At 35.7% G+C, this 14,921-nt stretch overlaps 1 protein-coding gene across 1 annotated transcript in view; it reads right to left on the bottom strand.

Moving 5' to 3' along the window:
* LOC133529674 (uncharacterized) overlaps positions 1 to 7,219 on the bottom strand; it is a 98,501-nt gene extending 91,282 nt beyond the window's left edge. Inside the window, exon 1 of the mRNA XM_061867444.1 lies at positions 6,871 to 7,219. The gene's annotated coding sequence lies outside the window, so the exon portion shown is untranslated. The remainder of the gene's footprint in view (positions 1 to 6,870) is intronic.
* Positions 7,220 to 14,921: the final 7,702 nt, after the last annotated feature.

Genomic DNA, 14,921 nt, shown 5'->3' with positions numbered 1-14,921 from the left:
AAACTAAGTGTTAAAAACAGAAGTTACAACTGGAGATATTTCTTTTTATTTTGCAGTAATTAGAGTCTAAAAGCGACTGATAATTACCATGAGCTGATTTTTTTTTCATAAATTTTTTTGGCAATGCTTTTCTTCTAAATTTGTTGTTGTCTTTCTGGTCGTTAAGCGGGTCGTAATGAGGCTCTTCACTGTTTGTTAACGCGTACTTAGTTTCTTCGTCGATTTGAGCAGAAATTTGAGACCAGATAGTCTGGAGAAGCTCATGATCGACATGGTGTTGGGTGGAAAAAAATGTTCATTGTCCAAAAACGTTTGGTGGACAAAAACGTTGGAAACAAAAGCAACATTACAGGTTAGTGCACTGGGCTCGGTTTAGAGTCTGTGAGAATTGCCCACAATTGTTACATCCCTCAGTCACGAGGATACGAAAAAGAAAAAGAAGACATTTTTTTACTACCTTCAATACACAAGGGAACAATTTTTTTATCTCTATTTTTAAAGTGATAGGTCCTTGCTTCCAGTATGGGCGGCCTACAACTCTTATTACTGTGCTTTATATTTCGTATTTTTATGAACATTGATGGCTATGATGATGTAGTACCGTGGGCCAATGAAACCCGACGGATTTTACGGCATTCCTGAGGTCATAAGGAGCAAAAGTTGTTATATGAGTCAAATTAAAATTCGCCAAGAAGATATTTTTTTGCGTTTCCTACACACGACACAGTAGTTATTTTCACACTTTGGCGAAAAAAAATATCATAACATACAATAAGTAATTTTTTATTTTATTTTGATTTACTGATAAAAATTGCGGCTTTACTTTAAAACTTTAATGTCTGTCAGTAGTCTAAAGTCTAGTATGTATAAACTAAACCAAGTCACCTAGTGGCAGCGTCACAGCTAAAAAGGCGTTTTCAATAAATTGTCACTGGTAGCTAAAGACTACAGTGACGAATTTAACAAACATTGGCGAAAACTGCATCGGTCCGAGAACAGCCATTTTTAGTGCATAAGTTTTGTAAATGTTTTAGGTTATAAGCATTATTATTATTTTATTTTTATTATTTACTGTACGTTTTCTTTTACACCTTTTATTATGTGCATTGTAATTTTTATTTTTTGGGTTTCTTGCCTGCCAAATAAAGAATTTATTATTATTATTTATAGCAGAAACAAATTTTCACAAAAATTGTCATCATCTCTAAAACAAGATCGGTTTCAGGAAACTTTGTATGACATTTTAGTCTCTAAATGCGGTCAAGGAAGAATAGGGAGCTAGAGGAGCTGATTGCGATACCCAATATAATTGGCGAGATCAAAACCACACGACTCCGCTGGCTCGGTCACCTAGAGAGGATGGGAGAGGATCGTGATGTGAGAAGAGCGTATGTGGGGCACCCGGGTGGAAAACGGCCGTCTCGGCGTCCCAGATACCGCTGGAGTGACGAAGTCCTAAAATACCTGTTCGCCCTTGGAATACCCAACTGGCGTGAAGTAGCGCAGGATAGGGCAGACTGGTGCTCTCCTGTGTCAGAGGTCAAGATCCTGTTTGGGTCACTGAGCCAGTGAAGTAGTAGTAATAGTAAATGCGCTCAAGAATACACCTTTGAAATATGTGGGGTTTAAATGGCCCATTGTTTAAAATGTTAATTAAAGTACGTTCTGTTTATGTGTTATTATTATTTTTAATGTGTTTATTATTTTACTGAGAAATTTGAACGATGTGTTTATTACTTATTTTTCTATAACTTTAGATACATCTTACGGGTAAATTTTATGTAGTACACAGAGAAAGGGAAAAACAAGGGCTCATACATTTATTCACTACATCAATACCACGTAAAAACCGAGACGCAGTTATAAAGTTATTAAGCAGCATATGCGGGCGTGTATGCAATTGATTGTGAAGTGAAAGTTACGGAAACTTACCAGTAGTTCCGATGTAGGATGAAAGCAGGAAAAGAAATTTATCGCCCAATTGGCCATTACGAATTGTAATAGTAATTCGTCAAAGGAAAGCGCGGCTTCAATGGAATATTTTAATTTGTTTTAATTGTGTAATTACTGTAATTGTTTGACAATTCATCAATCAATTGAAGAAAATAGGGAAGGAGCGCCATTACCACAATCCATCACAATCTGAGAGTCTACCACGAGACAAGAAAATTAAAATGTCGTTATCTAACCTCTCTATCACTCTTGCATATTCGAGCGATGAAGAGGAAGATAACTAAATTTAGATTTTCGCCTTTCCCGGTAGGCCCTTTGTAAACAAACCACCTTGATGCATCAATGTAATATTTTATTATCTATGTAAACTTGTCAAAAAACAGTTTAAGGCACAGTATGTATAAGTTACTCTATGGTTTACGAAAGGTGCTAGTGGAGCACTGCGGCAGAACATTGCAGTAATACTCCCTATTATTAATGGAGATGAAATACTAAAAATCAGTTATTACGTAAACGTAAAACAGAAAATAAATAAAAATCAATTGCAAATAGTGATAGTATTATTATCAACTATCGTTAAATATATCAATAAATATGTCGATTGAGTGCGGGCGTACCTAAAACCAGAAACTAGCGACGGAAGATTTTTCAAAAAGTATACTTCTGTTTTAAATTTCGCTAATTATATCCTTCAGCTGTATCGTTAGCTATTTTATACTAAAATTATACTGTTATGGTATGCAGGGTAACGATATACAATTGAAAATAAATGAAACATTAGACATGTTTTCCTGAGTTTTTCTATCAAGCCAACTTTAACCTTTGAAGGTTTTTCTTAAAAAAAATAAACACTTCTAGTTACCAAGTGTTTTTTTTATTAAAACGTGGAAAAATTCAAATATATACTACAATTTTGCATTAATCCCCTCTTAAGACTCGGTCAATCAATCACAGAAAATTGTTGGTAGGTCGTTAGAAAGATACAAACAATTAACTAGTTTACTATAGACAAATAAATGGTTACACATTTGTCATAAGTCATAAACACACAACATCAGTTTTACGGAACACAAGAACAAACGTTTATCCGTGCATGATTTACAGTCAGTAAATATTGATAAATAGGAGAAGAATGAATACAATATTTTCATCATACTAGCTCGAAAAAGATCTTATTTCATGCAGGTGTGCTGAACGACAAAGGCCTATTTTGTTCCCGTGGGAGTTATGGATTGTGAAAAAAAAAGCTATAACTCCCTAGGTAGTTATAGCTTTTTTTTATTATGTCACTTATTCATACAACCAAGTAGCATAAATGAGTTTTACTTTTAAAATACTGACGTTTATAATTTAATATTTTTGTTTATGTTTTAAATTATTTAATTTGATTTATTTAATAGCCGTTTAAAATAATTATTTTACATAGTTTTAAATCGTGGCTGAATGCCGAATAGGTCTGTGCCTTCGATTCCTCACCTTCCAAGAAATTACAAAATGGCGGACGAATGTTTGATATGTCACCGTATTTAAGAATTATTTCGCTTAAAATTTAGTTTTTTCTTCGCAAGTGTGATGAAAAACATTCTGTGTAACTCCTGGGCTAAGAATATTGCAAACTCGGGTCTTTAATTCCCTCAAGCCTGCGTCTGTCGGGAATTACCACCCTCGTATCCAAAATTTCACTTGTGCAACAAGGGGGGGTTGCACAATGTACTGTTATCACGTCATGATATGAGATATGTCTTTTATTTGCTGCATAAAAAATCCTGTTGTAGTTTTTGAAATAATCGTTTCTTGACAAATGCCGCCATACATTTGGCCTTTGATCTATTAGATGGCTCTATTTCAAATTTTCTTTGGTAGAAGTATTCCACAAAAAGGCCCACTTTATCTGGGAGGTGATGCGTATGGCAGACATGGCAACTACTTTAATATCATGCAGAAATCTGTATTATATACCGTTGAATTTAAAGCTAAGGTTTCAAACGTTATCATACCAAATATCAGCTTCTCAGTTTTTATAAGAAGCGTTGAAAAATTAGCGTCACGTACCCGACTCTTTCCTGGAATGCATCAGAATCTCACAAGTTTTTAAACTTGACCTTCCAACAGACAACAACACAATACAATGGATAATTTAACTGCATCATATGATAACATGTAACCATGCTCTAATTCCCAAACGGGTGAATAGAGCGCTTAGCAAGATTAGCTGACCGTCAAGCGAGCGTGAATATATGAATTTTAATATTTAATGGGTGTATAATGAACGTTTGTGTATACTGTATTGGTTTAACGACCGCCTGGCTGAGTCGGTAGCGACACTAGTGACCGTATTTGCTCGAATTCCGATAATAAATATAACGACCGATGCAAAAATTACATCAATAACCTTAAAAACATATCAATTAGTACAATATATTTAGTATAATTTAATTTTAATTCATATCTAAAATAGGCCCTTGAGGCATTGTACCAAGGATGCTGGCGGCATTTCCTCGTTGTATCGCAATACTGATACGTTGTGCGAGGAAGCCGCCAGCTCTTCGGTCACCAAGATAAGATATAATATATATTATATATATTGTTTTTAGATATAAGCTAGTTATAGTATTCATCTGTATATATCCATTATGTATATTGTTACTGTCAATAAATAGAATTATTTTAATTTATGTTTAAAGAACTTTATTTTCTCAAAAGAAATTTTACATTTCACTTAATGAGAATATGTACTAAAAGAAAAGTAAAACAGTGAGCATCGCAAGTTATACAAAACAAACAATAACAAATTAGACTAAGACGTTTTTGCCACAATAAGTATTAGTAGCATACTGCAGGCAGCACTATAAAAGTCCAGAGACTTACACTTAAAATGCAGAACAAGTTCATTTTAAAGAATAAGTAATACAATACATGTTAAATTTGATTTATTAATTAAATTATTTTTAATAATTTGAATCTATTTTAATTGTATAATTATAAAATCGTCTTGTAATGTAGCATTAAGTTTATTATGGATTCACGTCCGAAATAAAAGCTTTTATTTTTTTATACAACAGAGATGTAAATTTATGTAGCTAATAATACTTTTAAAAGAGATGTAAAAGGAACTCGTGCGATCTAAAAATATACGAGTATTTAGCACTTAAGAAAAATTCGAGCATGACTTTGACACGAGGCACGAATCAAATTTATATTTCTCATGATTGAATGACACATACCTATTAGGTTTAATAAATGGATGAACGACAGACATATTCTATTAAAAGCTATTAACGATCAATAGAAATGCCGAAATAAATGTGCATATGTCAAAGAGAAAGATTTATCGAATACATTCAAATGTTATAATGTCTAAATACTCGTTTACAGTACATATGGTGCTACTTTACCGCACTAGTTCGATAATTAGCACTGTACGTAACTACGTAAGTCGAAAATTTAAAAGGCCATAATTATATAGGTACTGTAAAACATTGTACGATACATGTGCGAATAGGTTGTTCGTAACTCGTGTATATTTAAATCTTTCCCTTCGGTCGTGTTTTAATTTATCGCTACCCGTCGCGAATTTTCTGTCTTTCGCACTTGTATCGTAATGTAGCATTGTAAATAATTATTAAGTTTTTTCTAGTCAGTCTAAATAGAGACATTGCCTCCTTTTGTGTGTTCTACCGCTTGTGATCTGAAGAATAATTTGACATGCTGCCAACGGCCGCTTTCTATTACCGCACCGCTCGTCGTCGGCAGGGTGTTCATCCTCACACTCTAGAACCTAAATGGTCGCGCACCTACTGTGCGGTTTAAGAGGAATTTCCTCCCGCAAATGCTACGGCTGTGGAATGAGCTCCCTGCTGAGGTTTTCTCTAGAGGCTACAGTGTGAGATGCTTCAAAAAGGAGTGTACAAGTTTTCAAAGGGAGAGCATCGCGCGTGTGACTGTGGAGTTTGCAGGTGTCCATAGAATATGGTGAGAACTTACTATCAGGTGATGTAAGCTTTTTTGCCACCAACTTGCTATGATTTTTTTTTAAATATCTACATCAAAGTATACAAAAAAGCGCTGGTGGCCTAGCGGTAAGAGCGTGCGACTTGCAATCAGGAGGTCGAGGGTTCAAACCCCGGCTCGTACCAATGAGTTTTTCGGAACTTATGTACGATTTATTATTTGATATTTACCAGTCGCTTTTCGGTGAAGGAAAACATCGTGAGGAAACCGGACTAATCCCAACAAGGCCTAGTTTACCCTCTGGGTTGGAAGGTCAGATAGCAGTCGCTTTCGTAAAAACTAGTGCCTACGCCAATAATGGGATTAGTTGTCAAGCGGACCCCAGGCTCCCATGAGCCATGGCAAAATTCCGGAACAACGCGAGGAAGAATAATGTCTACATCGGAGTTAAAGATTGCCAGTAAGGCATTCTACAGTTACTTGATCCAGCTAGAGTAGGTGCTCGACCTTGATGTCTAAGCCAGGCACCAGGCACTTCACAAGCGTAATCGAGATCATTTCTTTCTGTGATACAGATCTCATCTATAAAACGATCTCTCTAACATAATATTATGAGAATTTATGGGACGGTTAAGTACCGTAAAATGTGACTACTTTGCTTCAAAATTAGTTTTTTTTAATGATTATATTGGGGAATGTTGAATATAAAACAATCAGATTTAAAACCACGCATTCCTGAGGTCATAAAATTTTATACGAGTTTTGACCAAATTAACCAAAAACATTTAATTTGCGTTTTCTGCACACGACATGTTATTTTTTTAAACCTTGGTGAAAAAAAAATCATCACAACTAATATGTAAAGTTTTTCTTATTTACAGAAAAAAATTGCGACTTTACTTTAAAACTTTAATGTCTGTCAGTCGGTATGTCTGAATCAAAGTCACATATTAAGTATTATTTTACCTGATTTCTTCGCATCTTTGGAGAAAAGCACTATATATGCCTCGGCAGGAACAGCAATTCGTGGATTCGTCTTCTTTGTCGAACTCCGCTTCGCGTCGTCCGACAAAATCGATACTCATCCACGAATTGCCCTTTCCCGGCCTCTGCAATAATGTACTATTAATGTATAAAACTGGAGCACAATAATGTACTAATAATATTAGTGTTAATGAGATGACGGGTGACAGAAAGATATGGAAGAAAAAGATATGCTGCGCCGACCCCAAATGAATGGGATAAGGGCAAGCGAATGATGACTTAATTCCTTGAGTCATTATCACAGCGTAATCACAAACTTAGTGGCACTTAAGTCCTCTATGCCAATTTCCATCGCTATGAATATTTTCCAAAAAAAAAACGAGACTACGGAAAAATTATATGTAACTACAGAACCTGCTCACAAAAATTTTACAAAAATCGGTTGAGAATTGCGACCTGTAGAGAAGAACATCCGGACATACGAAAGTAGACTGCCCGAGTCAGAACGTAGACCTTTGGTAAGCTTCGGGAAAACGTCCCACTTTGTCGCTTGCCATAAGGACGCCTTGTCACTTATTCGTATAAAGATACAAGCAAATCTCGCCAAAAGACAAAAGCGGAGCCACAGCTACAAATAAACGTTAGTAAAATGGTAGGTAACCTGATAAAGCTTCAAATTTGACGACCGGTTTGGCCTAGTGGGTAGTGACCCTGCCTACGAAGCTGATGGTCCCGGGTTCAAATCCTGGTAAGGGCATTTATTCGTGTGATGAGCATGGATATTTATTTTGTTCCTGAGTCATGGGTGTTTTCAATGTATTTAAGTATTTATAAATATTTATATATTATGTATATCGTTGTCTAAGTACCCTCAATACAAGCCTTATTGAGCTTACTGTGGGACTTAGTCAATTTGTGTAATAATGTCCTATAATATTTATTTATTTATAAGCTCAAATTCCCACACATATTTACTGCAAATCTTGACCTAAAATAATATATAAACAAGCCATTATGGGACCTTAAATAAACTAGTCGATAATGGGTTGTTAAAGAGATAAAATGTTTGCTTATGTTCGAAGCCCACTCTTGGTGTGGTTTGTTAATAAAGCAAACGTCCAAGACTAACAACTTAACAGCTTTTAATCTGAATAGTTTAAAAGTTAAAGCTCGGACAAGTATAGTAAAAGTGGGCGTATATTTCGGCTTACAACATTCCAACATAACGTGCTTGTCCATATGAATTAAACATAAGATACTGGTATGTAAAGTAATGCGCTTAACGTTACACGAACGAACCTCCCGCCAAAAAGCTGCTGTTCCCATACAAGTTACATTCAAAATTACGCTCTCATTTTATAACAACATTTTTAAAATTACGAAACATGCTATGAATATCTAGAAGTTTTGAAAAAACTGTATAACCTATTAGCGTGAGTAGGTAAGAAAAGTTATTCGCTGTGAAATTAATCACTGACAATCTTTATGAGAATCAACTTATTCTCTTTTTAGGGTTCCGTAGTCAACTAGGAACCCTTATAGTTTCGCCATGTCCGTCTGTCTGTCTGTCTGTCTGTCCGAGGCTTTGCTCCGTGGTCGTTAGTGCTAGGGGGTATCGTTGGAAAGGTCTTTCAAAACTAATAGGGGTCATCAACAAACATTTTTTGATAAAGTGAATATATTCGGAGATAATCGCTCCGAAAGAAAAAAGAAAAAATAAATGTGTTTTGAACCATAGGTCCAAAAAATATGAAAAAAATCGTGGAAGTAGAGCTTAAGAAATACATTAAACGAAACGGACATGATCAGTTTAGCTCTTTTTGAGTTATCGCAAAAAGTTTCCCCTTCATAGTAAAAAGACTTACTTACTTACTTTAATTAGGTACTGATTATGCAAATTTGCCTATTTGTTTAACTCGGGTGAAAGGTACCGTTTCATCCCTTGGTTAACAATTTACTATACTTTAAGCTCCAGTTTAGCTTATTGTGACGGAAGAGTAACTACGGAACCCTACACTGAGCGTGGCCCGACATGCTCTTGGCCTGTTTTTATTCTTAATCATTCTGGAAGGCAGGATTGAGACGCTGAGAAACAGACGAAAGCCTAGAATTACATATCTCAGTTAAGTGAAAAAGAATGCATCGTATGATGTAATCAAAAGAAAGGCCCATGAAAGAAAGGATTCGTGAATACTCCACCGAGCTCCAGCAGAGCTCTTTAGTTATAATAATGATGATTTAATGAACCATCTACTCAGTTAGTTACAATTTCGCAAAAACTCTATACTGAGCGTGGCCCGACATGCTCTTGGCCGGTTTTTTACATTGTAATATCGCTTAAAGTTTATGAAATGTACACCAAAGTCAACTTTTATTAAATTGAATACTTAATTATCGTCACAAAACTGTCAGTGATTCACTTTTCTTAACAACTCACGCTAATTCGGTACATATATCTATGTAGGGGACTTACTTTCGCTGCTAACAAGTGTAATACTAAGAAAATAGAAAGAATATAAGTTTTGTAAGATAAGATAAGGTAAGATAACATTTCTTTCTTGTATGTTAAACTTCTACTCTCTCTAATTTATTTGTATTACAACTGCCAAAAAAACTAGTAGTAATGCGTTCTGAACGGCACCTTAAATAAGCTTACATTCTTCTTTAGTGTATTTGGCAGCGAATTCTGTTCAAAAGCTTAAACAAAGGTAAGAACTGGTATCAGTTGGCTTGTTCCCAAACTTTTATTGAAATAAAGACTATCGTTTCATCATAATGTTCCATTTCCCGAGGTTACTGTATGTACAGTCAGCAACAAAAGTAACAGATCAAATTCCCCCTCCTCCTTGCATCGGTTACTTCGTCACTGAGGGTTGCGGCCACTTCTAGGGAACAGCTTTTCTTTGACAATCTGCTGGTGGTGTTATTTAAAAGAAAGAGTTGTTCTGTCTGTCGCCGAATGTAGGGCACCGTGAAGCGTTACGTCAAGGGCTGGGCGAATTTGGTCTGTCCACCTTATTGGGTTCCTGCGACTCGACCTGTCGCCTTCGATTTTACCAGTGATTACCAATTTTTCCAGGTTATCACTGTTTTTCCTCGGAATGTGGCCAAAATACACAAGCACTTTGCGTAAGCAGTGGTAGACAACCTGGTCAAACAAATCAAACTACGCGTTATAATTATGTACTTAGGTATAAATGTATAGAAAGTAAGTTACATACGTAGACGTTAGCCAATATGTCAGTGTCAAGCTCGTGGAAGCTGATGTGCTGCGAGATTTAACACTCAGTTTGTAAGTGCCACGAAAATTCCGAACACTTTCCGATTTCCGGATCAGCCTGGAAGCAAACTCAAACTTACATTGTGACATCTGAACGGTGTCTGTCGCCCGTGCGTCTCGCTCGCTCCAATACATGTACGGCAAGTGCGAGCGAAATGCACGCGCGACTGACATTTTGTTGTTACAATTTATGTTTGAATTGGCTTCCTGGCTGGCTTTTAAACAGTCCCAAATGAATTCAAGAGCCCTCGGCACGGCCTAGTTGGCAACGGTTTCCGGAATTAACATTTTGTTCTCGTTGCACTAATTTTGGCAACCGGTAATCGGCTGTATTTGGTATCTCTAGGATTTAATCCAATATGCACATAGGTAAATAGATACTGATTGAGATAGAGAGAGATTTTTTTATATACTACGTCGGTGGCAAACAGGCATACGGCCCGCCTGATGATAAACAGAGGAGTTACATGCGCGTTGCCGACCCCAACACTCCGCACCCTCGTTGAGCTCTGGCAACCTTACTCAACGGCAGGAACAACACTATGCTCTAGTGTTATTTGGCTGCGGTTTTCTGTAAGGTGGAGGTACTTCCCCAGTTGGCCTCTGCTCTAGATCTGGAATGACATCCGCTCTGCTGTGCCCTACCACACAAAGCAAGATGACATTCACAATGCCCGTACCTCTCTTTTGGTCGTAGTACTGCTAAACATCAGGCGGGCCGTATGCTTGTTTGCCACCGACGTAGTATAAAAAAAACCCTAGTCCCGTACAAACGCGAAATTTTTGAGGATTTGCAGATACAAGAGTTTCCTTTTCTGCGAATAATAGTCAAAAATATGTCGAAACCAGTTGTGTCGCCGCTTTGTATCTGTCTGCAGTCGCGTTCCAACTTGTACCTTTAGGAATGTTACTCTTCGTATATCTTGTCCGATTTGTAAGATCAATTTCGCCATACATTTATTATGGCGTACTTTATCTTAGAAAAACCGACAGACTATACACAAAAGTCCGTTGTCGTTAGCATGACACGGGTCGGAAGCGGTGTCAAGTAGTTTCACTTTCGTCTGAGGTTGACCACGGACCTCGGCAGGCGCCATTTTGGATCCCATGTCAAGTTTGGGAATCGAGACCCTAACATGGTTTTTAAATGACTTTGGAAAAGTAATTATCTGTTTATTTATCTTGTTCATTATTGAATTTATTTGTATACTTTTAGATGTTAACTTTTTACATAAAAAAAACAGGTCAAGTGCGAGTCGCACTCGCCCACTGAGGGTTCCGTACAAAATTAACATATTTCTTTTTTTTATTAGGTAGTAAAAAAAATATAATTTTCAGATTTTTTGTTCTAAGTCAACGGAACGTGCCGTATTATTTTGATTTCCTTAAGATTATCAAAATATACGTTTTCTGCGACATAAAACGCCGTATCTTTGTTTCACATTAACTTAGAAGTTTGATTTTTGCACGACTTCAAGAGACTAAATATCTAAGTAGGTATATGGTTTTAAATTCAATTCAATACCTCCACGCCTTCCTTGCTTTCCCGAAATAAAGGGTCTTGACAGACAGACAGACGAAAGGAACAAAGTGATCCTATAAGAGTTCCTTTTGAGGTACGGAACTTTAAAATGAAGAACGAGTAGGTATAAATAGCTACTAGTGTTATAATTAAGTTATAAGTAGGTCTTTGATGACTTCAAAGTAGATTTTAATGATAATGAATGATTTAAATATCAATAACAAATGCATACTAAATGACGATATTCATAGAAAACATTTCTAAGACAGTAATTTGTATTTACATGACCATATTATATTAATGTTAATACAAAGCTCTTATCATATTTATTTCCTTGTTCACATATAAGTTTTTTTTTAAATATGTGCAAGTAATAATTCATTTCAAAAAGTATAAAAATTAAACTATTGCTCATTTCCCGTGATGGACACCCTAATTATGTAACTAGATATTAATATACAATTTCATACCTTTTGGCGTCGAGACCCTTGGCCCGTGGGGTCCAAGTGCCCTTAAACTCTTTAAGGACCTTTCAAAAAGGTTAGCAGAAGTCACCGGCGACCGCAGAGCTGGCAGCTTCCTCGCTCAAAGAATTAGTCTTGCAATACAGCGAGGAAATGCTGCCAGTATCTACGGCACCATGCCGCAGGGGGATATTTTTTAGTATTTTATTTTAAGTTTAGTATTATTTATTTTTAGATTTAGGTTTTAAGTTTTATAGTGTATTCTACAAATTGTATAGTCATTTCATAGTATTTAAGTATATTACCTAATACATATAAGGCAACACACATAGATTAAGTATAACAAACTGGGTATCAAAGATCTATCAGCTACCATACGTGAAATATTTGATTGAAGAAATTGTCACTTGTATCATATTCATTACAAATCGATAACAAGAAATTACCAAACTGAATAAACGTCCCGAGATACAGTCGCTTTTTCATCTATACGTTTATGTATCAACCTATAAACTTATAGAATAGGACCTATTCTATATATTTATAGAACCTATTCTATAAGTTTATAAATAGAACCTGCTCTATAAGTTTATAGGACCTATTTTATAAGTTTATAGAACCTATTCTATAAGTTTATGGGACCTATTCTATAAGTTTATAGAACCTATTCTATAAGTTTATAAGGTTGACATATAAACGTATAGATGAAAAAGCGACCGTATCTTTGGAGATTTATTCAGGTTAATAATTTCTTGTGAAATTTCCATACCCACTGATAGGGTATGGGAATTTCACTAGCGCTGTATGGAAATGTATAATGCTTACCTAAACCTGTTTGATGATTAGCACGTTAACCGATTTTCGACACCTGCAACTTTATTCTACCATAAGTAGGTATGCGTAGAATTCGGCACAATATTAGAAAGTTTTCATTCTGTTTGTATGAGAAATGAGTAATATGAGGAAGTGGCCTAGAATTGGAGATTTGGTTTAGTCATCGCTTTTTAATCATTTTTGGGAATGATAATTCGAATGGATGTGTCACACGTCACACATTGCTTTGTACGCCCTCGAATTTGAGACTTTCAGGTACCCAAATATCTTCGTCGCATTGACGGGGGGGGCTCCTAAAATGAGTGCGATGAGAACAGCTGCAGCTAAGGCGAAAAATCTCTGGCCATCGAGATTTCGTTCTCAACATTTCCTTCTCCAAAACTTAACCAATCGTAACGAAATTTTGGAAACGGAATGAGAAAGAAATTATCCCATCAAAAACATTTCCATGTAAAATTTTGCCAAGATGTTATCAAAAATCGCTCGCTCTATCAAAAAATTATCAGATCTCTTGTAGAGTAGAGCCAAGTATGAGCTATGCAATTGAAAATTTTTATACTTAATAAGGTCACTATTGTCATGATGTAGCGAGAATTTTGTTTATCTGGTATAATTCAAACCCAAGTTATGAGGGTTCAAAAAAACAACGAAGATCTTCGAGAAAAGGTAGTTGCGCTGCACTCTGCTCGTCTTCAGATCAAGAAAATTGATAGATACAAGGACGGAAACAACGATGCCGCAACAGCTGCAGTTGACATCCGAATGTCACCACATCCTAATGTACTTAACCATTAAGGTGAGGCATCGTTAAACAATAAAATTTAAAAATGCTTGCTTGCTTGCTTGCTTCACGAAATCGTTATGCCGATACTTCGCGCGTAGTAAAGTTGCTTTTGGGTTAGCTTATTATATAAGTTCGTATGCGGCAAAACTGGGTTTACCGTTTAAAGTAAAAAAACAAGAATTAATCGATATATCACAACTACATAATAGAATAGAATAGAATAGAATAGAATAGAATAGAATAGTTTATTCATTATAAAAACACAATATAAATTTGCACTTCAAACTTATACGTGTAATTGAAGTTTGTGTGTGCTTAGCTAATCTGCATGGAAAATTTAGAGGCTTGAATCGGTCCCATTTTCTCTGCTATAACAGCTAACCAATCGTCTATCGGCAACTACAGAAATGAAGGCGATGCCATGAATAACCAGTTCACCAAATAATACTTTCATGAGTCAAATCAAGATACCTGACGCTGACGCCTAAATTTACAAAGCGTCTTGTTAAATGCTCCATCTTGTACCGGAGGTGAACTGTGAGAGAAATCCGACCGAAATAAACAATAATTTTATTATGTCGACTGGAATTATGTTTCTAATAAACAATTATTAATTTTCCACGTGTAGCCATAATACTCTGAAATGTTTTCTTATTTTCCCTTCAGGCGTTGTTCTTTCTGTAAATAAATATTCAATAATTTTAGGTCAATGGGACCCCGAGGGGTTTCGGGATCTATTGTGTGGTATCAACAGGCTTTTGTTGGAATTAAAGAGGAAATCATTCGTACAATTGATACCACATATGTTTGTTCCCATTATTCTAAATAATATGTAATAATATGAATTAAAAGATTCGTCTTTGTACTGCCTATCCTATGCCTTATTTGTGTTTTGTTAAAGAGTTTATACATACAAAAGAAAGGTATTTTGTTTACATTTTCCTTCATAAATATTTTTTTACCGTAAAAAAATATCTAAAAAAGTACAAATTAATGTCCGAACCAAGTGGTAACTACGCTACATGACCTAGTTTTTAGATTTTTTATTTTATTTTTATAGTTAAAAAAATAAAAATAAAAATAAAACTTTTAATGTGTATGGGTTAGCGTTGTTCATCACAATTTTCAAATTCAAAAAAAGAGAGTACA

This window comes from Cydia pomonella, chromosome 21 (assembly GCF_033807575.1).
Source record: "Cydia pomonella isolate Wapato2018A chromosome 21, ilCydPomo1, whole genome shotgun sequence".
Lineage (NCBI taxonomy): Eukaryota > Metazoa > Arthropoda > Insecta > Lepidoptera > Tortricidae > Cydia > Cydia pomonella.
The sequence above is the reverse complement of the archived record's forward strand: the minus strand, read 5'-3'. Positions and strand labels throughout refer to the sequence as shown.